Consider the following 23,874-nt stretch of genomic DNA (forward strand, 5'->3'; position numbering starts at 1 on the left):
CATTAAAGCCCCTAAATCAGATGACTGGAATGCTATATTGTGACTATGTATGGCTTGTCAGAATCAGATTCCTAATTTGTACCCTCTGGAATGGTTATAGAGGATATTATGATATTACTTCTATGTTAAAATGTTACATCATTACTTACTTGCTATCAACATTTTTCCTCCAAATTAACCTGTCAGGACTCCAGCATTGTCAGATCCTGCATTTTGGTCTTCTAAGGCACTTATTACTGTATCAATCCAGCTAGATCTTGGTCTTTTTCTGGGGCTGTTTCCTGCCATCCTGGGAAAAAAGCACTTGTTTTACTTACCCTTTTGTCTCCCATTCTGTTCAAGGCATCATATCACCTGAGGTAAGCTCTGCTTACACATTCCTGAATGCCAATAATGTCAAGTTCCTTCCTCATATCCTTGTTTTACATATTATACTGCCATTAATGCCATAACTCTCCTAATCTTTCTTGGAATTCTCATATCTGTGGTCTCGAGTCTTTGATCAAGTGTTTTATTTCCACCCATCTTCTGAGATACTATCTTCCATAGAATTTTTGGTTTGAATACTGTCTTGCATATAACTTCCATTTAACTTCCTGCCATACCAGATTTGCTAATCCTGTATTCTTTCCATATTAATTTGCCATCTTCAGAATTTTGTCAGTTAAATTTCAGATATAGCTGACTAAATTGTATTTATCCACTAGAAGAAGTTTTGTAATGAATATTATTAACACACACACACACACACACACACACACATGTGTGTTAAAGATACCAACTAATTTTATAAGCCAGGTTTTAATCCTATTTTTCCCAAGTAAGCAAACAGACAAGTAAGTCAAGTTTGCACCTGGACGTAGTGCAAGTCTGAGGCAACTCGTGGTAAAGGTGGAGTAAGTTCCGATTACTTTCCTTAGTATTTTCCCCTAATGCAAAGCACATCCCCTTGCAGAGATATATCATGCTATGCATTAAAGGCAAGGGCCACTACCCAGACCGGTTTGACCTTTATTGAGGTCTCGTCAGTGGGAGCCTGACTTAAAAATGCCAAGGTTGAAGTAATCCTAGCTTATCAATTTTCCCTAAACAAGTTGCCACAAGGTGCTTTGACCTTATTAAATAAAAATCTCAGGATGAGAAATAAGATGTAGAAAGTTTTTTACCATGGGTATATTTTATGTTAAAGATATCAATATCTTTAACATAGTATATACCCAAGGTAAAAACTTTCTTTATATATATTTTTGCTTGACTCACTGTTTGGGGCTGGCTTAATATCTGATAATATTAGAGTTCTGACAGATAAAACTAATTGGTTGGAAGAAGTGTGTGATGATAGTAATAATGTAAGCTTTTTATGTTTTACTATCATTTTATAAAGCAGGAATATTGTGATGATGATGTTTATTCAGAGTTTATATATTTCATCTCGACATCTAGACACCTCCAGGGAGTCCAAAGACTCATCGAGGGAGGGCACCTGCTCCACAACTCTGCCTCGGCCACTTAAACCACCAACTGCAACTACACCAACGCCATCTACAGTTCACCATCACTAGTATTTTCACACAACCACAAACATCCATGCCCATGCCGGGATTCGAACCCGCAGTCATTTGGATGGAGAGCACTTGGCGAGCCAGGCCAGCATTACTATTTCATCATATTCTTGTCAACATGTTCTCAGTAATGCTGAACCAATACCATGATGCACCATGTCATGTTTTCTCTCCCAATACATCCATATTGGCAACATTTTTCCCCAAAATAACCAAAATAGAATTATAGTAACAAGATGATGAATGATTTTTCTGTTTCATAAAATTTGAAAGTTAATTTTTTTTTTTTTTTCATTAATTTATGCTATTTTGCTGTATGCTGTTTGGGTTACAACCAAAAAACCTTTGCAGTGAGGTCTCCAAACAATAAATGTGACATTGGAGGTAGGTAGATGTGATTACCTATGGATTGGAAATGGTTAATCTCTTCATGATACTTTTTTTTTTACTAACCAGTGTTAGTCTAAGAAATTACTTTTATTCATGGTTGGTAATTTTTTCAGATACATCACAACAAAAACTATCAACAAATTTTTTAATAAATTCAAACACCTCTAATCTAATGAACATTTCATTTAATAACACACACCCTGTTATTACTATTGTTGATAAGATTATTATAAAATATGAATAAGTAAATCCTCTAATGCCTCTTTTACTTCTAAAAGGAAGTAGGTGGAACTGTTATTTCCGTAGGAAGTCAGTAGGCAGTAAGTCTCCACCCTTAGTCATCTTTGACATTTAAGTTTGTGGTCACTGATAATTTTGAAGACATCTGCAGGGGGGGGGGGGGGGGGATAGCAGGCATCTGATGTGTGCCGCATATTGGTGGAAAGCCTCCTTCAAAGAGTGCAGGAGGTGATCAAAGTCAAAGGTGGACATAACCGATATTAAGGTTTGCCTGCTGGTATCAGTTATAAATTGCTAAAGTGTCCGGACAATTATTGGTAGATAGTGTATGAACTGCCTCATGAGAAACTTTTATTTAAGACTTTAGTCCTCTTTTAAAGAATCCTGTGTTTGGCATAGGTGAAAATTTTAACAAAACCAGATTGTTTTTGCTCATGAAATTTAACTTACTTCAGGTCTTTGCCCTTGGGAAATAGCCACAGATCTACTGGTGTGGCCAAAGTATGATGAACCACAGGTACAAATAATTTGATACACACTGGAATCAGGTAAAGGAGAAAATGGTAACCATTACTCAAAAGTATGTCTTTTTAAGACCTGTGCTAAGCATGTCTTCAAAGGACTTTTGGGCAGATGGTTATTCTGATACCAGTGGATTTGAGTAATTTGGATATTCATGCATATTAACCTTTGATGTGAGGGTTTGCAATAAGGTTGGTGACAACCTGGGAATTGGCAATAGAGAAAATCCATGACTGCCTATTCACATGTTAGAGCAATTTTTTATCAACAAATGGAAGGTACTGTTACAGGCAGTGCTCTTTTTCTTATCCTGGTGAATTACTTTATGGAATGATTTGAAAAGACTGCTCAATACCATTCATATCCTCATTGTAGTATAGGTATGTGATAATATTTTTGTAGTATGTCAAGCCTTCCTTTCTGAACTTCAGGATTTTCTTATGAAGATCAGTGCCGTTCATCTGATATAAAATGTACTGTAAATTGAAAAGGACAAATGTATTCTCTCTTTTATAGCTCTTATTATTCTTTGGCAATGAGTCTTCATTTTTCTGTCTTTAGAAAGAAAACCTACCCTCTACTTTAAATCAGTAAATTAAAGATACCAAGAAATTATATTCTTGGTTTAATCCTTTATCCAAGTGTAAGCAAACAACATTTGCACGTGAAGTACCTTCATTGGGCTACTTGTATATAGAGTCTAAGGACTTCACATCTGTTGCCTTAGCTTACCATAATGCAGTGGTATAATCGGGTGTAAAATGGGAAACTGTAATGCTATGCAATTATGGGACGGGCCAACTTTATATCAGTGTCCTTTCTCACCACTTTCCTTGTCAAAAATCTGGCACCATTTAAACTCCTCTGTCATACAGCTCTGCTGTGCCATAGCTAACACAATAAATGCAGTTTATCAAACCATCCTCTTGTCTAATAGCTTTACTGAATATTTTCTGAACATCATCATTAATAGTTATGAAGTTGCTCTGCCACTCTCCCAAAAAGTTGTCATTCGTTCATTGCAAATGTGTATCATAAAATCCAGATTGTTTAAGTTATTTAGTGGTCTTTAATCCAGTTAATAAATTTACCTTATTTCTAAGCTCTTCAAAGTACAACCTTGCTCCTTTAGCCTATCCTACTGTCTCTCAAATTACACATGTTTGTGGTCTTTCATACTCTGGTAAGACTGGTAGATCTGCTGCTGCTGTTTATCAAGACGAACATGTAAACAAGATTAAATCTCAAAGCTTGAATAATCTGGTTTTCAACATGCCATCCTACCATATATTGGATTCTTTGGGAAAAAACTGAAGTCTTGCATAAACACTGTGAAACCTGCTATCATCTCCCACTCTAAGTAAGTTTCATAGCTTAAGTTATCCACTTCATGGGAAATTGTTCTTCTTCACAGCTAGCTTTTTGTCTATTTTGTATTATATGTGATGCAATGGATTGACTTGACTATATGACATAATTAAAGAAATTTAATGACTAGAAGCTAAGAGATACCAAAATAGAAAAAAACTATTTATTATGTGAATGCATAACTAGTTTCATTTTCTTAGAAGACTTCAGGCACATAACATGAAAAGAGAAATACAAAACTATACATTACTAGAGAATAAGAGCTATAAATTAACTTGGAAACGTAATGCTTATATTTGAAGGCATGGACACGTTCACACAGATATGATCTCATTGAATTGCATGTGGAAGAACATGGGGGAGACACCACATATGGCATAAATAGATCCGGAATTCTATCTAATCACATTCTTAATTCTGTGTATCGTAATGATGAAGGTTCTGTCACTCATCCAGTGATCTGGAACAAATCAGAAAACATTTTTAGATGCTACAATGAGCTGCACAGAAGAATTGTCAAATCAACAGAAATTGTCCTCGATCTGGTCCATATTAATACTAACCTAAGCTCTAACCTATCTCATTGTCACTCTTCAACTATCCAGTTTTGTCATGCCCACATGAACATGCTGAACAATACTATGGCATCCAGCATGCCTTCATATGTCAGTAATATGTTTGCCAGTTAATTTATACCTCTTATTCTCTTTTAATGTATAGTTTTGTATTTCTCTTTTTGTGTTATGCACCCGATGAAGTCTTCTAAGAGAACAAAACTAGTTGCATATTCAAATAATAGTTTTTTTTCTACTTTGGTATCTCTCTCTTAGCTTCTAGTAATTAAATTTCTTTAATGATTTCTTTAATATATAACATTTAAATTTCTTTAATATATAACATTGTTTGGACTGTGCTACTTAACATTATTTCCCTGTAATCCTCCTTATGGGAAGTTGTTCTTCTTTTAGTTTATCCTAGTTAATTTTTTATTTTTGTATTAAATATATGCAAAAACGTTGTTCAGAGCAGTTTGGACTGTGCTAATGTGCATTAAGACTGTACATTTGTATTACATTGGTATTGCAGATTTGCAGTGGGCTTAATATTATTATTATTATTATTATTATTGTTGTTCCGGGAAACTCCAAGGAGTCGACAGACTCATCGAGGGAGGCCCTAACATCATGTCTGGAACAACTATTCAACATTCACACAGTATCTATCATATCTTGCCTTGAACTCATTCACGGTCGTAGCAGACACAACAGACTCTGGAAGCTTATTCAACTCATTCACCACTCTCCAAGTAAAAAACCTAGCTCTAACACCCTTGTCAACCACGCTCTTGCCCAGCTTCCATGCATGGCCCCTAGTCCTCCCACCACCAGTCATATTTTCAAAAATATCTTCTGGATCAATCTTATAAAAACCCTTCAGTAATTTGAATGTCTCAATCATATCACCCCTCCTTTGCCTATCGTCCAATTTCTGCAACCCACAAATCCTCAACCTATTCTCATAAGGTTCATTCCACAGTCCTCCTATCATCTTGGTCACTCATCTCTGGACCCTCTCCACTTCCTCCCCATCACGAAGAAACCCTGGTGCCCATAACTGGGCACAGAAGTCCAGATGGGGTCTTATCAAGGCTCGATACAGAGGAACAACAACTTGTTTGTCTCTGTATGTTAAAGTATTTTTCATAAGCCAAGTGATTTGGTGAGCTGTTTTAGTCACTTTTGCAATGTGCCTCCTAAACTTCAACTCCCTATCCACCAGCACTCCCAAATCCCTGGCCTCATCAATCTCCTGGAGTACGGTTCCACCAATGCGATATACTGCTACTGTTCTTTTCACCCCGAAGTGCATAATCTTACACTTTGCCACATTAAACTGACATCCATTTTTCCTAGCCCAGTCCTGCAAACTATCCAAATCATCCTGTAAAATTTTGACATCCTGTGCACTCACAATTGCTCTACCCAACTTTGCATCATCAGCAAACAAGTGAACACTTCCTCTCAAATCCTTTCCAATATCATTGATGAACAAATTGAAAAGCAGTGGTCCAAGAACAGAACCCTGTGGCACTCCACTAGTCACAAGACGTCTTTTTGACTCCACTCCTGAATAAACCACTCTCTGGTATCTCTCCTTCAACCACCCTCCTATCCATCTTACCAACCCTATATCTATCCCCATCTGCTCCAGTTTACTGATTAGGGTTCCATGTGGTATCCTGTCAAAGGCCTTGGCAAGGTCCAGTAGTATCACTGTAAACACATTACCCCTATCCAGTTCAGCCGTCACTGTGTTATAAAACGTGAGCAAGTTACTGAGTCATGATCTACCCTTTACAAAACCATGTTGTCCCTCATACAATATCCCATTTTCATCTATCCAATCCTGTATTCTTTTCTTGACTAATTTCTCTAAGACCTTGACAATGATTCCTGATATGCTAATCGTTCGGTAATTTACAACAGCAGGCTTGGAACCACCTTTATACAGTGGAACTATTTTCCCCTCCTTCCACCTGCTCGGGACTAACCCGGACCCGAGACTCAAATTAAACAAAATGGTCAAGGGTACTGACAGTTCTTTAGCTGCTTCTCGTACTACACGAGCTGGTATACCATCCAATCCCACAGAGGTATTGACATTGAGGTTATGCAATAGACTACTCACCTCCACTTCATTCACCACAATTCCCGTATAATCTACTTGTTTATTCGTTTCTGCAATGTCACCACCTGGATGATATATTCTTGCAAAGTGCTCACTCAGTAACTCAGCTATCTCAACTGATTCAGTTACCTCCCTACCATCGGCATTCTTTAAAATCATTCTGCCATGTACATTTTTCCATTTACTTGCTACATATCTAAAAAACTGTTTACGATTCTCTTTAGCCTGCATGGCCAATGTTCTTTCGTAATCCTTTTTTGCTTTTCTTACCACACTCGTCACCCTTCTGGCCTGCACTTTATTCCGTTCATGTGCCTGCCGGTCACCTTTCTCCTTAAATTCCCTCCATAGTTGTTTCTTTTTTTGCATCTCAAGCTTAATGGTGTTATTCATCCATTTAACCCCTAGTTGATTTATTATTCTGACTCTAGGTATACAGTCAGCCATTGCTTCATGCAAGCACTTCCTAACTACCTCCCATGCACTATCAACTTCTAGTCCTTGCAATTGTACATGCCATGGCACTGAGCCAATCAAACTCCTAAGCTTGTCATACTTTCCCGCCCGATAATTCCACATGTACCCTGTCTTAATTGAAAATTCTACACCTTTAGCCACCTCCCAAGTCAAGACTCTATGATCACTCTCACCGATTGGTGGCAATGTGGTCATATTTGTTACAGCCAAATCCTCAGATGTAATTACTAGGTCAAGCACTCTCTAACCCCTAGTATTTTCCATTACACACTGTCGCAGATAGTTGTCCCTTAATAATCGCATAAAATCCAATTCCTTCCTCCCGTGTGTCCTCTCATCACTCCAATCAATGCGTCCATAGTTGAAATCTCCCATAATAATCACCCTCCTTCCACTCATTTCTTCTATTTGCTTGTGCATACTGTCACCACCATCTTTTCCATCACCTGGTCTATAGCAGCACCCAATTGTATATTTAGTTCTGCTAGCCACAATCTCACACCAAATGGCCTCAAATGTGCTCTTTTCTCTATCCTGCAATTCAACTTCTATTCTCCTTGGCTGTAGCTCATCAGCTCTCATCAACAATACTCCTCCCCCCATTTTATTCTCTCTGTCATTCCTGAACACACTATACCCATCACGTTCAATCCCACTAGCTATATCATCTACAGTCAGCCATGTTTCACTAATACCAATAACCTGTGGTCTGGAAGTGCCAACCATGGCCAAAAACTCTTCCTTCTTGTTCCTAATACTCCTAGTATTAGTGGACATGAATTTAAGACCCCCATTAGCCCCAACCCTACCTTGATGCCTTATATTAACTATCCCACTCTGGTTTGTTGTCCTTATTTGCTCTATTCATTCTTACATTCAACTGCCTCCCTAAGGACTGTATATCTACTCCCCCCCCTTAACAAATCTAGTTTCCCTGAATTTGTACATCCACTACATTCAGCAACACTCTCTCAAGTCTTCTTACACCATAACCATTCAAATGCAGGCCATCCATCTTATATAGATCCTTTCGCCCATCAAACTCACTCCACACGTCCACAAATTCCACACCACTCGTCATACATAACCCACGCATAAAGTCATTCGCAAACATTTCACTGTCATACCGTGGCAAAAGACTAATCATTCTAACTCTCTCACTCTTTTCTTTTGCTACCTCAAACAATTCATTCAGGTCACTATCATTTCCATTTTATCTCCTTTCAAATCATTCGTACCTGCCACAACAATAATTTCTTTCACCCTTTCCTTTAGCTCTCTACTAGACTCAATTACATCCTTTATGGTCGCACCAGGTTGGTACGATTTTGTCAAATCCTCTACTAACACACCTCGTACTAACAAGTCTCCATACAGCACTCTATCCTTCATTTTGTTCATGTTTACATTCATACGCCTATTTTTCCTGTCATACCTTTTATTACTGGTTGGTTCATTCAATCGACTTTTGTTCATGCACTCTAGCTGCTGTTTTGCCCTTTCTATCGCACCATTCAACAACGCGATCTCACTCAATGCATCTATCTCATCTTTTTTATTCTCTGAGAAACCAGTAATACTATCATTCACACTTTCTACATTCACACTCTCATATTTCTCATGTACAACCTTGCCGTTTCTTGTCATATCACTATTTTCTTCATTCTGAAGTTTGACAAAATTATCACACTCACAATCCGAAATACACTTCAATTCCTCATTCTCCCTACATTTTCTACACATATTCAATCCTTTATTATCATCTATCCACACTTCGACCGCACTTCGTAAAGCGTACATTTCACAGCTAGTACACTGACTCATTTCTTTTATACTACCGTTCTTTGATAAAGATGGCGAACCATCATTACTGGCCGCCATTTTCCTTCGTACAGGTGCCATAATTATTGCAACGTGTTTTATCAAATAATAAGTTATAACACACCAAAAACACAAACACACCAAAAATATGGTTGAACTAAGTCCAGAAACCCTGAAACTTTCTTTCAAAGCACCTCAAATCCCCCCTAGTAAGCAGGGTGGCGATGGTGGCTTTATATTAGGTGATTTAACATTCACAAAACAACCAAAGCCATTTACAAATATCCACTAGTAGAGCCTACCAAAAGAAATATGTGCTTTGTGTTATGTATAGAGCAGTGGTGGCCCGGGAAGCTTTTAAGTGGAAGGTGCTGCCTATACAAAATAATTTTTTGTATAGGCACATTCAGTAGGGAAATACCTCTGAAAATATCACATTCAGTTTTATTTCTCTTTTTATATATGGGTATTATGAGAGCTCTACTCCAATAATCGGGAATTTGTCACTCTGTCCAAGTCTTCTGAACTATGCAGTGCAGCCACTGTAAGACTTTTATACCACCATGCTTCAGCATTTCTGATTGAATATCATCTACTCCTGCTGCCTTTCCACATTTCAAACCTTTGATGGCCTTCAAGTATGGATATGTATTCCTGACTGCATGCCTGGGCAGTGTCTTTTTACCACAGTGCTGTCATCACTGCTTGTTTCATTTAGCAGTTTTTCAAAGTAATTACTCCATACTTCAAGAATATCTTTTTCTTCCGTTTTCATGTCACTTTTATCATCTCTAACTCCTTTTACAGCACTCTTTCCAACATTCCTAAGCTTCTTCGAGAAGGTGGCAAAATATTCCTCCAGAATATTTTGCCACCTTCTCGATATTTATTTTTTATATTCTTGCCTAAGTCCTCCCATAACTTTTGTTTAGGTAGTTTTACATAGTGTTTAGCTTTCTTACATTTGTTTCTGTATTTTCTATGAGCACAAGCTGAGGAACTTTTTATATGCTTTCTTCTTTTCCTTCACTGTCTCTTAAATTTCCTGTGTCCACAATGGAGTTCTGATTTTTCTATCCTTGCAGACAACCTTACCACATGCCTCTCTAGCTGAATCAATCAGGGTTTTCTTCAAGGCTTGCCACTGAGTCTCCAAGGTTTGGCTCCTGTTCTCAAACTCTTTCATTTTTTCTTCAATAATCTTTGTGTATTTTAGTGTCTACAGTTCACATCTGAGATTTGCTCAACTTTTATTCACTTTAAAACTTTCTTACATGTTATTCTTTTCAATATGAAATTCAATTTTATCCTGCTCAATACTAAATAGTGGTTACTTCCAATTTCAAATCCTCTGTACACTCTGGTGTCCTGCAGCAGGGGGAAAACATCACTATCAACAATAACATAGTAAATATGACTTTTATTACCTTGTCTCTTTTCTCCATGTGAATTTGTGCACATTTTTATGTTGGAACATGGTGTTAGTAATAACCAGTCCATGTCCTGAGCAGAAATCCAACAGGTATTTGCCATTATTATTATCTTTGCTCTTTTCTCCAAATTTTCCCAAAATATTTTATTATGTCTTACAATCATTTCATACTCTGCTATTTAGATCCCCAACAAGGACCAACTTTTCCTTTTTCATTGTCAGTTGCTTTCTCTAAAGCCTTAAAAAATTCCTCCACTTCTACTAAAGTAGAAGTGGAGGAATTTTTTAAGAATTTTCTGTGGGACCATAGGCACAAATAAGTCTCATTGTCCAGTTTCCCATTCTGATATTTGCCCACATCACTCTACTTGAGACTGCCTGCTATTCAAGAAAATTAATCTCGTGTTTAGTGTTGAATACTATGGCTGTTCCTTCTTTTCCTTGATTGTCATTGCCTGAATATAACATTTTGTATTTATTGTTCAGAAAGATCTCACAAGTTTTTGTCTTTTTTTGTTTAAGTCACTCCTATTATGTCGATCTGGCTTATCTAATTCCTCAGCTAGCTTCATTTCTTTGCCATTCAGGCTTCTTATGTTGATAGTACCACTATTTAACTCTGGTGATGTTGAGTTGGGGTGTGTTTTCAGATTTGTTCCAGTAGCTGACTTTTCACTGTTTGCCCTGGTTCCCTGGCGAAAACAACGGGAGCCTTGTTTAACCGGCGATGCCCCAGTCGGCATGAAATTTTGATATATTCCTTTGCTTTGTAATATTGCATTTTCCTGGATAATTGATATATTCTGGTTTATTAAACAAATAATGTCTTTTAAGATTGTATTTCTTAACTGCTGTCTGAGGGCCAATCTGACAGTGTGATAGTTTTCCTTTAAACAAAATCAGCCAATACTTAGTCCCCATTAAAGTGTATTTTCATTTGTTTGACTAGAAACCTTTGTGTGTTTTGAAGCAAATTAGAGTAACTGTGGAATTTTGCTCATGCATATAAATCAACTTTAACACCTTCTTTTACAAAGAATTTTATAACTTCATGATACTCAATTTTATCCATTTCAAAAAATACAACACTTTTGCTTCAGACAGCTGTATAAAACAAACTACTTAATAGAATGACTTGCAATTTATTATGACAGATGTACCAACTTAGGAAAAAAATGCAGAAATACAATAGGTACATAATGCACATAAATCAGGTTCTGTGGACTCAGGTGCTTGATTATAATGTAATTTATAATAATTCAATTACTTAAAATTCTTTACTTAGGCGAATTTAGTAAGTTAATCAAATTTATTAATAAAAATATAACTAATTTTGTTTATTCATATACAATTTTGAGGGTTTTTTTTTAAAAATAAAAAAAAGGCCGGATTCTAACCCGCAGCCTTTTGGCTGGAGAGCGGATACGCTAACCACTCGGCCAACCAGGCCAGCAATATTATAATGGGAATAAAATAAAACCTGTGTGTGTGTGTGTGTGTGTGTGTGTGTGTGTGTACACACATATTAAATTTTGTAACCATACATATTACATATATCGATACACACAAAAAGTGACAAACAATTTAACGAGTAACATTTTAAACATTTTACTAGGTAATTAGTGATAAGATTGCAATTGTTTACGCTTGCACAGTTCATCAATGGTCGGGGTTATCTTGCTAAGGTAGAGTCGCAAGTCATCATCAATATTCAGGCTGTTCCTATATTTATTTTTTAAGCAGTTTAAGAGTTTCACATAAACAAGTTGTTGTGAAAGGTGACAAATATTTGACCTCAATTTTTGATGAAGTCGAATATTCCTTCTTCATTCATCTCCAAAAACTAATCAATGGCTTTTTGGAATGAATGTTTTTTTAATTATTGTCACAAGATATCTCAATCAACTCTTCTTTATTGGATGGAAGTTTACATTTTTCCAAATCAGATGTGAAGGGGTCTTGAATCCATTCTTGCATTTCATCAAGGGGGGGGGGGATACTGCCTTATAAGAGTTTTAAGAGTGCTTAAGTGAACGATTATTCGTTCACTTAAGATGTATGTATTCATCTGATGTATTCAAAGTCTGCAATCGTTTGCTCATTTTCTTTAAGAAATTTATCTTGTTGCTGAAGTTGGTCACAGCTTTTCTTTTTTAGTCTGTTTTCCCAAGATAATTTTTTTTTTACCATGGCCTCTGTTTCTTCTCAACATAGAACACATCAACATTGTCTCCTTGCAGTGATGAGTTCCAAATATTCATTTTTTTTCAAAAATATCAACTAAACATGTTAACTATACAAGCCATTCTAAGTTTTGTAGCCTCAAAGAAAGTTCAACTCATGGTCCACGAAAAAAATGTGTATTTCATTGTGGAGTTCAAATAAACGACAAAGAACATTTTCTCATGATAACCAACATATACATTTGTGTGAAGCAGCAATATCTTATGCAGGCTACCCATTTCTTCACAGATAATTGAAAAAAAGTGGAGACTTCAAGGCACTTTAGAAATGCGTTCATTTAATTTAACAGTAAACTGAAGATTAAAAATAACTTTAAACACAACAAGTGAAATAAATCATAACAAATACATAGTGCAGTAAGAAGGCACATTCACTCACTTAGAATGGATGTTTTAACTGGGCGATCAGTTTTCGGGCAAGTTCGGCTGTCAGGTAGGGAAGGGAAGGAAGGATTGACAAATGTGTATAGACATGAACTACAGTGCTGTGCTTCCTCACTCAGTTCTCAGAAATTAATCAGTATCAGTGTTGCAAAATTAGTGACTTTGTTACTAGATTTTGTGAATTTGAGCTCTCACAGCATAACCCCAAAAATTTTACCACGTACCCCCTAGGGCAGTGGTATTCAACCTTTTTTACTATGCGAGCTACTGTTCTATAAAAAGTTATTCGGCGATCTACTCTCTTATATAGATCGCATTCCCCCAACCTGATATCTGATTACGCACAAATAAACAACAAAAAAAAAATACACAACTAAAAACTTTATTTGTGTATTAAAAATTTATTTATCACTTTTAATTATTTTAATAAAACAATTATTTTTATACCAAATATATTGGAATAAAATATTTATTTCTCTATTTTGGAAAACCAAAGTTAGAAAAAATAACAGTTAGAAAAAATTACAAATTCACAAAATACAGGAAATGCTGGTTGATTAAAAAAAAAAAAAAGTTAATGTGAAATTTAGCATTGTTTGAACCTCGTAATATTTTCATAGTCAAGTTGATATGAAGAAGTGGCCAATTGCAGACAATCATCCAAATGATCATTTGTGATTTGGTTTCTTTATTGATTTTTTATGATGGTCATATTTGAAAAAGCAGATTCTGACAAGTTTGTCGATCCAAAACACGACAGAATTTTTCATGCAATATCAGTTAATATTAGGAATTTTTTCATGTGCATACATCCAAATGACTTCATTGTTTATTGATTTTAAATGTAAACTATTCTGAATGTTTATTATCTGAAGTTCTACTTCAGCTTGGTTTATATCAAACAGCCCACTAAATTTATTTGAAATTTCTGTGATGTTCAAGTTTTTTTGAAATGGATTATTGATAAAAGATACAATCATTTCAGTTTTATTAAAATCTTTAAATCTTGAATTTATTTCTTCTTTAACTAATTCTATTTCACGAGTAAATTCTTTTAAATCATAGTGAAGCAGTTTTTGATTTTGTTCCAAAAATTTTAATAAATATGGAAGATGTCTAAATCTTCATTCATTTATTATTATTATTATTACGGGCAACTCCAGGGAACCCTTAGACTCATCGAGGGAAGCCCCAAATCATATTCATCACAACTATTCGACATTCACACTGTATCTATCATAACTTGCCTTAAACTCATTCACTGTCACAGCACCCACTGCAGACTCTGGCAGCTTATTCCACTCATTCAGCACTCTAAAAGTAAAGAACCCAGCTCTAACCCTTACTAACCACACTCTTGCCCAGCTTCCATGGATGTCCTGTGGTCCTCCCACCACCAGTCCTGTTCTCAAAAATATCTTCTGAATTAATCTTATAGAAACCCATCAGTAATTTGAATGTCTCAATCATATCTCCCCTCCTCTGCCTATCAGCCAATTTCTGCAACCCACAAATCCTCAACCTGTTCTTATAAGGTTCATTCCACTGAAATGCTATCATCTTGGTCACTCGCATCTGGATCCTCTCAACCTCCTCCCCATCAGGAAGAAACATAGGTGACCAAATCTGGGCACAGCAGTCGAGATGGGGTCTTATCAAGGCCCGATACAGAGGAACAATGACTTGCTTGTCTCTGCTCATCAAAGTATTCTTTAGCAACCAAGTGATTTGGCCACTTTTGCAATATGCCCCCTAAACTTCAACTCCTTATCCACCAACACTCCTAAATCTCTTGCCTCATCAATTTCCTGGAGTACAGTTCCACCAATGTAGTAAACTGCTGCTAATCTTTTCATCCCAAAATGTATAACCTTACATTTTGCCACATTAAATTGACATCCATTCTCCTTAGCCCAGACCTCCAATCTATCCAAATCTTCTTGCAAAATTTTGACATCATCTGCATTCACTATTGCCCTACCCAACTTTGCATCATCCACAAACAAATGAACTGTTCCTCTCAGATCCTTTCCTATATCATTAATGAACAAATTAAACAGCAGTGGTCCAAGAACAGATCCTTGTGGCACACCACTAGTCACAGGCCGTCTTTTGGACTTTACTCCTGAATAAACCACTCTCTGATATCTCTCCATCAACCACCTTCCTATCCATCTCACCATTCCTATATCCATCCCCAAATGCTGCATTTTACTGATTAGAATTCCATGTGGTATCCTGTCAAAGGCCATAGCAAGGTCCAGTAGAATCACTGTAAACCCTTTACCCTTATCCAGTTCAACCGTCACTGTGTTATAATACGTGAGCAAGTAACTGAGGCATGACCTACCCTTCACAAAACCATGCTCTCCCCGGTATCCCATTTTCATCTGTCCAATCTTGTATTTTCCTCTTGACTATTTTCTCCAAGACTGTGATAACGATTCCTGTTATGCTGATTGGCCGGTAATTTTCAACAGCAGCCTTGGAACCACCTTTATGCAGCGGAACTATTTTACCCTCTTTCCACCACCTTGGGACTGACCCAGACCCGAGGCTCAAATTAAACAAAATGGTCAAGGGCACTGACAATTCTTTAGCCGCTTCACGTACAACACGAGCTGGTATACCATCCAATCCCACAGATGTATTGACATTAAGGTTCTGTAATAGACTAGTTACCTCTACTTCATTCATCACAATTCCAGTATAAGCTGTTGGTTCTTCCATTCCTGCAATGTCACCACCTGAATGATATACTCTTCCAAAGTGCTCACTCAGTAATTCCACTATATCAACTGATTTGTTTACCTCCCTACCCACATCATGTTTTAAAATCATTCTGCCATGAACATTTTTCCTTTTACTTGCAACATATTGAAAAAACTGCTTGGGATTCTCTTTAGCCTGCATGGCCAATATTCTTTCATAATCCGCTTTTACTTTTCTTACCACCCTTGTTACCTTTCTGGCCTGAGCTTTATACTGTTCCTGCACCTACACGTCACCTTTCTCTTTAAATTCCCTCCACAATTGTTTCTTTTTTTGCAGCTCAAGCTTAATGGTATTATTCATCCATTTAACTCCTACTTGATTTATTATTCAGACTCTTGATATACAGTCAACCATTGCCTCCTGCAAACACTTCTTAACCACCTCGCCTGCACTATCAACATCCAGGCCTTGCAGTTTTACATGCCATGGCACTGAGCCAAGCACACTCCTAAGCTTGTCATACTTACCAGCCCAGTAATTCCACATGTACCCTGTCTTAATTGTAAATTCCACTCCTTTAGCCACCTCCCAAGTCATGACCTTATGATCACTCTCACCAATTGGTGGCAACATGGTCATGTTCGTTACAGCCACATTCTCAGATGCGATTACTAGGACAAGCACTCTCTGTCCCCCTAGTATTTTCCATTACATGCTGTCGCAGATAGTTGTCCCTTAATAATCGCATAAAATCCAATTCTTTCCTCCCATTTGCCCTCTCCTCCATCCAGTCAATGTTACCATAATTGAAATCCTCCATAATAATTACCCTACATCCACTCATTTCTTCTATTTGCCTATGCACACTATCCCCACCATCTATTCCATCACCTGGTCTATAGCAGCGCCCAACTGTATATTTTGTTCTGCTAGTTTCAATCTCACACCAAATAGCCTCAAATGTGCTTTTTTCTCTATCCTGCGGATCCACTTCTATTCTCCTTGGCTGTAGCTCATCAGCTATCATCAATAACACTCCTCCCCACATTTTATTCTCCCTGTCACTCCTGAACACACAATATCCCTCACATTCAATCCCACTAGCTATATCATCTTCTGTCAGCCATGTTTCACTAATACCAATAACCTGTGGCCTGGAAGTGCCAACCAAAGCCAAAAATTCTTCCTCCTTGTTCCTAATACTTCTGGCATTAGTATACATGAATTGCAGAAGTTCATTTGTCCCATCCCTATTTTGATACCTTATACTAACTATCCCATTCTGATTCGTAGTCTTTCGTACTCACTTGGGCATATTACGCACATTCATACACTCAACTGTCTCCCTAAAGTCTGCATATCTACTCCCTTCCTCCCACCTTAATAACTCTAGTTTCCCTGATTCTGCACATCCACTTCCACTACATTCGACAACACCTTTTCAAGTCCGTACACCAAATCCATTCAAATGTAAATCATCCATCTTATATAAATCCTTTCACCCATCAATTTTATATTAAATTTTCTTAAATTTTTATCTTCACCTTGTAACTCTAAATTTAAATTGCTTAATTTCGTACAGAAATCTACTTAAAATTATAAGTGTAATAACCATCTTTTATCAATCAATTGTGGATATATATATCTCCTTTTTCATCAAGAAAATTTTTTATATCGTTAATTTAAAATCTTTCTAAAAATTGACTTCTGCTGAGCCAGCGAACATTATTGTACAATAGAAGTTCCCTATCATCATCTTCCTGTAATTTAAATAACCACTTTTGCAGGGCTTTTCCTCGAACAGAATTTACAATTTTAAATGTAATATCCAAAACATCTCTTGTATTTAATCTTTTACTACACAGTACTTGTTGGTGAATAATACAGTGGTACGTTAAAATATCTGGATATTTGTCATCGTTTTTACATAATGAAATAAAGCCTGATTTATTACCTATCATTTCAGGAGCGCCGTCGGTAGTAATAGATACAAGTTTAAAAAGCGGAAGTTTGTGTTGTTTCACAAATTCATCAAATGCCGAAAAAATGTCCCCCCCCCCCCCCCCCCCCAGTCCTTCCCAATAATAGTATAATTTTCAAAAGTTCTTCTTTACTTGAATAATCTTGAAATACCATGCGAATAAATACCATTAACTGAACAATATCAGTGAAGTCGTTTGATTCATCAATTTGTAATGAAAACGCAACACACTGGTGAATGTCTAACATTAACCTGGCCTGGAAACTTTTCTCAGGCAATTCGAACTCTTCCTTTCGGCAATTTGAAACCTTGTCTGCGGCCTAGAAGTAGTCTCTCTCTTGCGATGTCTTGAACCGAGAAGCTCCTTTCTGGAAGCGGGAAACTCTTCTCTCAAGCAATGTGGATCTGGGCAGTCTCACTGGCGGCGATTCTGGACCGGGCGGCCTCCTCTCTGACAGCAATTCTGGAACTGTGACCCCTTCTGCTTGCTTCACTCCCTTTTTATTAGGCCTCCTCTGAGACCTCGCATGAAGTTTGGCAACCCCCCAAAGAATCGGTATGAGTCTTTCATCTTAAGTTTCAAGTTTGGCATGCCTTTTGTTCTCCTCTGCTTTCTTTTGATTGTAAGTTGCCAGCCATCGGAAAGTTGTTTGAACTCTTTCTGACTGAGTTTGGAGATGTTTACACCTTAGAGCCTGCAAGCCTTTCTCTTACATACAAGTTTCAATAACAATCTTTCTAATGCCACTATGTACAGTTTCAGCGACAAAATCATTTCCTTTGTTTTTAACACTCTAACATATTCTTATTAAAGCAGTATATACAGCTAGCTTCAAAAGAGTTATTTACAAAAACATCTAATACAAATTATACTGAGACAAAAAAAGTTTATTTTTTTACAATATTCACATGGGACTTAATCTGAGTAAAAAATCGATGTAATGTGCTTTGGAATATTTAATATTTAAGCTACAATCGAATTTTTACACTTTGCTTATAATCATATTCACTCGGCTCGCTGTTTGATTTCCACTGATCCAAATTAATTCATTTACCCGGACTTATAAGAAAATTACTGATTTGACAATTTTAACGAAAAATAAATAAACAAGAACAGTACACTTAAAGCGAATTAAAAATAATACAAAATAATGATAAATAAAATATTATGTTTTCAGTTTTGATTAAATTTGTAAGTAAGGAGGAATACACAAGAGATCGACCAAAAATCGCTCCACGATCGACGGGTTGAACACCCCTGCCCTAGGGGTATGCGTACTACACACTGAGAACCCCCTACTCTAGGTATTTTCTAAAAGGAATGCTGTCTTTTGGTAAATATGGAAAATTTTGTGTGGGTTGAACAATTTTAAAGGCGCTGTTCTAGTATTGCTTTGTTTTAAGAGCATATCTCTTGAAACTCAACTGATGTGAGATATGAAAACAGAACATTTATGTCCTATTTCTGTTATTATCTGTTATCGTATGGCATGGTTTCTTTGACAAGAATCATTTATTTATTAAACTTCAGTAGCCATTTTGATGAACGCTTGCACAGTTCAAGTCGAATATTCCTTCATTCAAATCCAAAAACTAATCAATGGCTTTTTGGAATGAACGCTGTTTTAATTATTTTAAAAATGTTTTAAATTGTTTTAAAAATTTCAGTTATGAAGATGACTTCATAATTGTTTTGTTTCATTATCCTTAATGAGTCTTGAAACTTAGTTTTTTAATGCCATAGTGATTCTTTATGGATGATGAAAAGTTCGTGGTACAAAATGAATATTTTCCTGCATGGTTGGTTCTTCATGAATCTTACAATATTTCTCCATGTTTTTTTAGAATGTGCAAAAATCATTGCCCATTTTAATTTCCAGGGAACTTACTTTTAGATAATTGCTATTAAGATAACAACAAAATCTGTGCCTTTTGTTCTTCTTCTCAACGATTAGCTGTTTGGTTGTTCTGGCTTCGCAGATCTTTCCATCTTGCAGCTAGTTCACTCTCTCCTTTCCTTTGGTCTATATTTATCCACTTATTTTGGTGTCTGATATCTTTCCATCCTAAATAAATGCTCTTTCCATTTCTCTCTATTATTATTATTTATATGGGCACTCCGTGGAGTTAAAAGATAATAATAAATTTAGTTTAATCCTTTATCCAAGTGTTTGCAAACAAAGTTGCGCCTGTAATATCTTCAGGACTAAGGCAACTCGTAGTAAAGGTGGACCAAGCTCCCATAACTCCTTGTCTGAGTACTAAATTTATTATAGTCTAACCAAGTGGCAAATCAACTTCCAACACGGAGTTAAAAGACTCATCACAGGAGACACACTCTATCCATTAACACAATACCTATCATAAATCTCCTTAAAACTTTTCGCTGTTGGGTCACTCACAACCACTTCTTGCAATGCATTCCACTCATTCACCACTCTTCAAGAAAAGAAACTAATCTGCATGCTCTTGCTAACCACACTTAGATATCTTCCAAGTGTGATCCTTTGTTCCCTCCTACGCACCATGTATTGAAAATTTTCTTCTGTGTCAAACTTATAGTACCCCTTTGGTAGCCTATAAGTTTCTATCATATCCTCTGCTTCTCAGCTAAACTCTGCAAACCACACCCCCTCAAGCTACCCTCATGTAGAACATTCCACAGACCTGTCATCAGCCTGGTCACTCATCTCAAAATCCTCTCCACAACTTCTTAATCTCCCAAGAAAGGTAAGTGATCAAATCTTTGCACAGCAGTCAACATGTCGCTGAATTATAGCTTTATAAAGTGGAATAATAACCTTCCTATCTTTATCTGTCAGTGACTTGTAAATTTAATTGATGCTGAAGAGCATCCGAGTAATCCTCCGAGCTATTCTGCCAGCTCATGCAGTATGTCCTGAATTTCAAATCTCTATCCACTATCACCCCAGATCCCTAGCTTCATCGATTTCCTGTAAATAAACTGATACCATCAATATGATAAAAAAAAAGTGGGGAATCTTTTCATCCTAAAGTGCATTACCTTAAACATTGAATATATAATATTATAACATTGAATTGACAACCATTCTCCTTTAGCCACACTGCCAATTTATTTAAATCATCTTGTTAGATATATTTGTCATCCTTCTCAACTATTGCCTTCCCTAGTTTTGCATCATCGGCAAACGACTGAATGTGCCTTTTCAAATCTGCTATATTATTAATATACAAATTAAACAGTGGTGGTGCTAGTACAGAGCCCTGAGGCACTCCACTAGTCACCCTCGTTTACCTTGATTCCACTCCACCCTACACCACCCTCTGATATCTGCCTGTCAGCCAACTCCCCCACCCCACATCCATGCAACCGGATCCCTATCCATTCCTATTTGCTCCAAGTTATGTAATAATTTTCCTGTGTGGTATTCTGTCATAGGCCCTTGCAAGGTCCAGCAATATCATGGTGTAGCCATTTCCTTTATCCAATTTTGCTATCACCTTATTATAAAGCCATACTTCCCCTTATAAAGTATCATATTCCTATCAACCCATTCCTGATTTTTTTTTTTTTAACCAACATTTCCAATGCTTTAACCACCACTCCCAGAGATACTGATTGGTCTGAAATTTGCTACTTCTGTCTTGCAGCTGTATTTATGTAAACAAACTATCTTACCTTCTTTCCACTCCCTTCAACCCATGAAAGAGCTGAGACTTAGATTATACAACTTTGTTAAAGGCACTGCCAGTTCACTTGCACATTCTTGTAGCACACGAGCAAATATATCATCCAGGCCTACTGCTGTATTCACAATGATATTTTTCAATATACCCCCAGTTCATCTACCTCAGTCTATCACCTCAATAACAGTAAAGTTATTGAGGTGATGTAAAGTCATCTTCTGGATGATATACCTTTGCAAAGTGATCACTTAGTAACTGAACTATTTCTTGTGTCATTTTTCTACCATCAGCACTAAGTAAAGTTATCTTTCCATAATCATTCTTTCACTTCCTTGCTACATAGCAAAAAAATTCTTTTGGATTTAATTTGGCCTTCCTAGCTAATTTTCTCTGGCTGATATCTCCTTCCTTCCTTACCATACTAGTTACCTACTTGCTTGTGCTTTATACTATTCATGGGCATGCTGATCTATTTTACATTTATATTCCTTCCACAATGCATTTTTCCCCCACCTCTTGCTTTCCATTGCTAGTTATCCACTTAACCCTACTCAGTTTATCCTCTTGACCCTGAGTATGCACTGTGATGCTGCTTTGCTCAAATAATCCATGACCACTTGCCATACATAAATGATATTCATTCCATGTAGTTTCTTATTTCATGGTACACTGCTTCACTGGAGACTGCATTGTTGCTTTCCCCATTTGAAGGCAGAATTACTACTGCAGTTATAGATAGATAGATAGATCTTCTGATGATATTACAAGATCCAACATTCACAAACCCCTGGTCCCTTCCATCACATGCTGTTTTAGGTAATTATCCCTTAGTAACTGTATAAATTCCATTTCCATTTTGCCATGTGCTCTTTTCCTCCTTCCAATTTATATGACCATAGTTGAAGTCTCCCATGATAATTTCTTGGTCTACACTCATTGTGCTAATCTTCTGATGCATGTTGTCCATATCTTCTTTCCCCCAGGTCCATAGCAGCAACCAACAATATATTTTGTCCTATTGCAACATAGTGAAAAAAGCTCTTTTGGATTTATTTTGGCCTGCTTAAATAATTTTCTTTCGAACTCTGATTTATCCTTCTCTGCTGCACTCGTTACCCTTCTTGCTTGTGCTTTATGTTGCTCATGCATATGCTGATCACCTTGTTTATATTCCTTCCACAATGTTTTCTTTTCTTTTTTTTTAAAAGCTTCTGCTTTATATTGCTAATCATCCACTTAACCCCTACACAATTTATTCCCTTGACCCTCAATCCTTTACCACTTCCCATGCACTAATGGCATTCATTCCGTGCAGTTTCTTATGCTAACACACTGCTCCAAGTTGCCTTCTAAGTTTATCATAATTGCCAGCTTTGTAGTTCCACATAAACTCTTTCTTGACTGAAATTTCCACTTGTTGAGCAATCTCTCAGGGCAAGACTATGTGGTCACTTTCCCTGATTGCAGATAGTTTCTACTACAGGCATAGATAGATCTTCTGATGCTATTACCAGATCCAACACTCGCAAACCCCTCGTCCCTTCCATCACATGCTGTTTTACCTAATATTCCTCGATCTTTTTTATCTTCATTTTTAACAGCCCATATTTCTGAACCATATAATAAAGTGGACATGGCCATTACTTTCTAAATTTTAAGTTCAGTTTCTCATCTTGTTTTTTTATTCAGTGTTCTTTTAATTGTTTCAGATTTTCTGAAATTTCTTTAATTTTTATTAATGTCTTTGAGATATGTTATTATGCAGCATAAATAATTCAACTGTACCACCTATTCTACTATTTTACTTTCTGTGACTACTTTTCATCTAACATGATCTCTAATACAATTTAAAATTTCATGAAAGTAAACAGATGTCAAGGAATTTATATGCATGAAATTTTAAATTGTATTGTTGACTTATTTTGTTTAATTGGTCATGAAGTTTCTTAAATAGTCTTGAGGGTCATCCTTATTGTCTTGTATTATACTCTGATCATCTGCATACATCACTGTGTTGATAAGTTCTTCTGGATAACTGGATACCTTGTTTTATTGTTGTTTTCCATATTTTAATAATCTTATCTGTGTGTGTGTGTGTGTGTGTGTGTGTGTGTGTGTGTGTGTGTGTGTGTGTGTGTGTGTGTGTGTGTGTGTGTGTGTGTGTTGAATAGAGAAATTGAAGATAAACTACATTGCTAACACCTTGATGAATTTCCATCTCTGCTGTTAATTTATTTCCTAATTATAAATTTATTTTTGTGTCTAAACTTTGTATAGCTTGTACTAAACATAATGGATATCCTTGTTTTTTCATTATACTCCGTAATTTTTCTCTGTATTTTATCAAAAGCTCTCTCATAATCTATAAATGTTAAATAAGTT

At 36.6% G+C, this 23,874-nt stretch overlaps 1 protein-coding gene across 1 annotated transcript in view; it reads left to right on the forward strand.

Annotated features, from left to right (window-relative positions):
* Window positions 1-23,874, forward strand: part of LOC150102901 (E3 SUMO-protein ligase RanBP2-like) — a 673,019-nt gene that overhangs the window by 405,181 nt on the left and 243,964 nt on the right. The window lies entirely within an intron of this gene.

Source organism: Typopeltis vanoorti, chromosome 9 (assembly GCF_054136105.1).
Source record: "Typopeltis vanoorti isolate ZY-2024b chromosome 9, IOZ_Tvanoo_1.0, whole genome shotgun sequence".
NCBI lineage: Eukaryota > Metazoa > Arthropoda > Arachnida > Uropygi > Thelyphonidae > Typopeltis > Typopeltis vanoorti.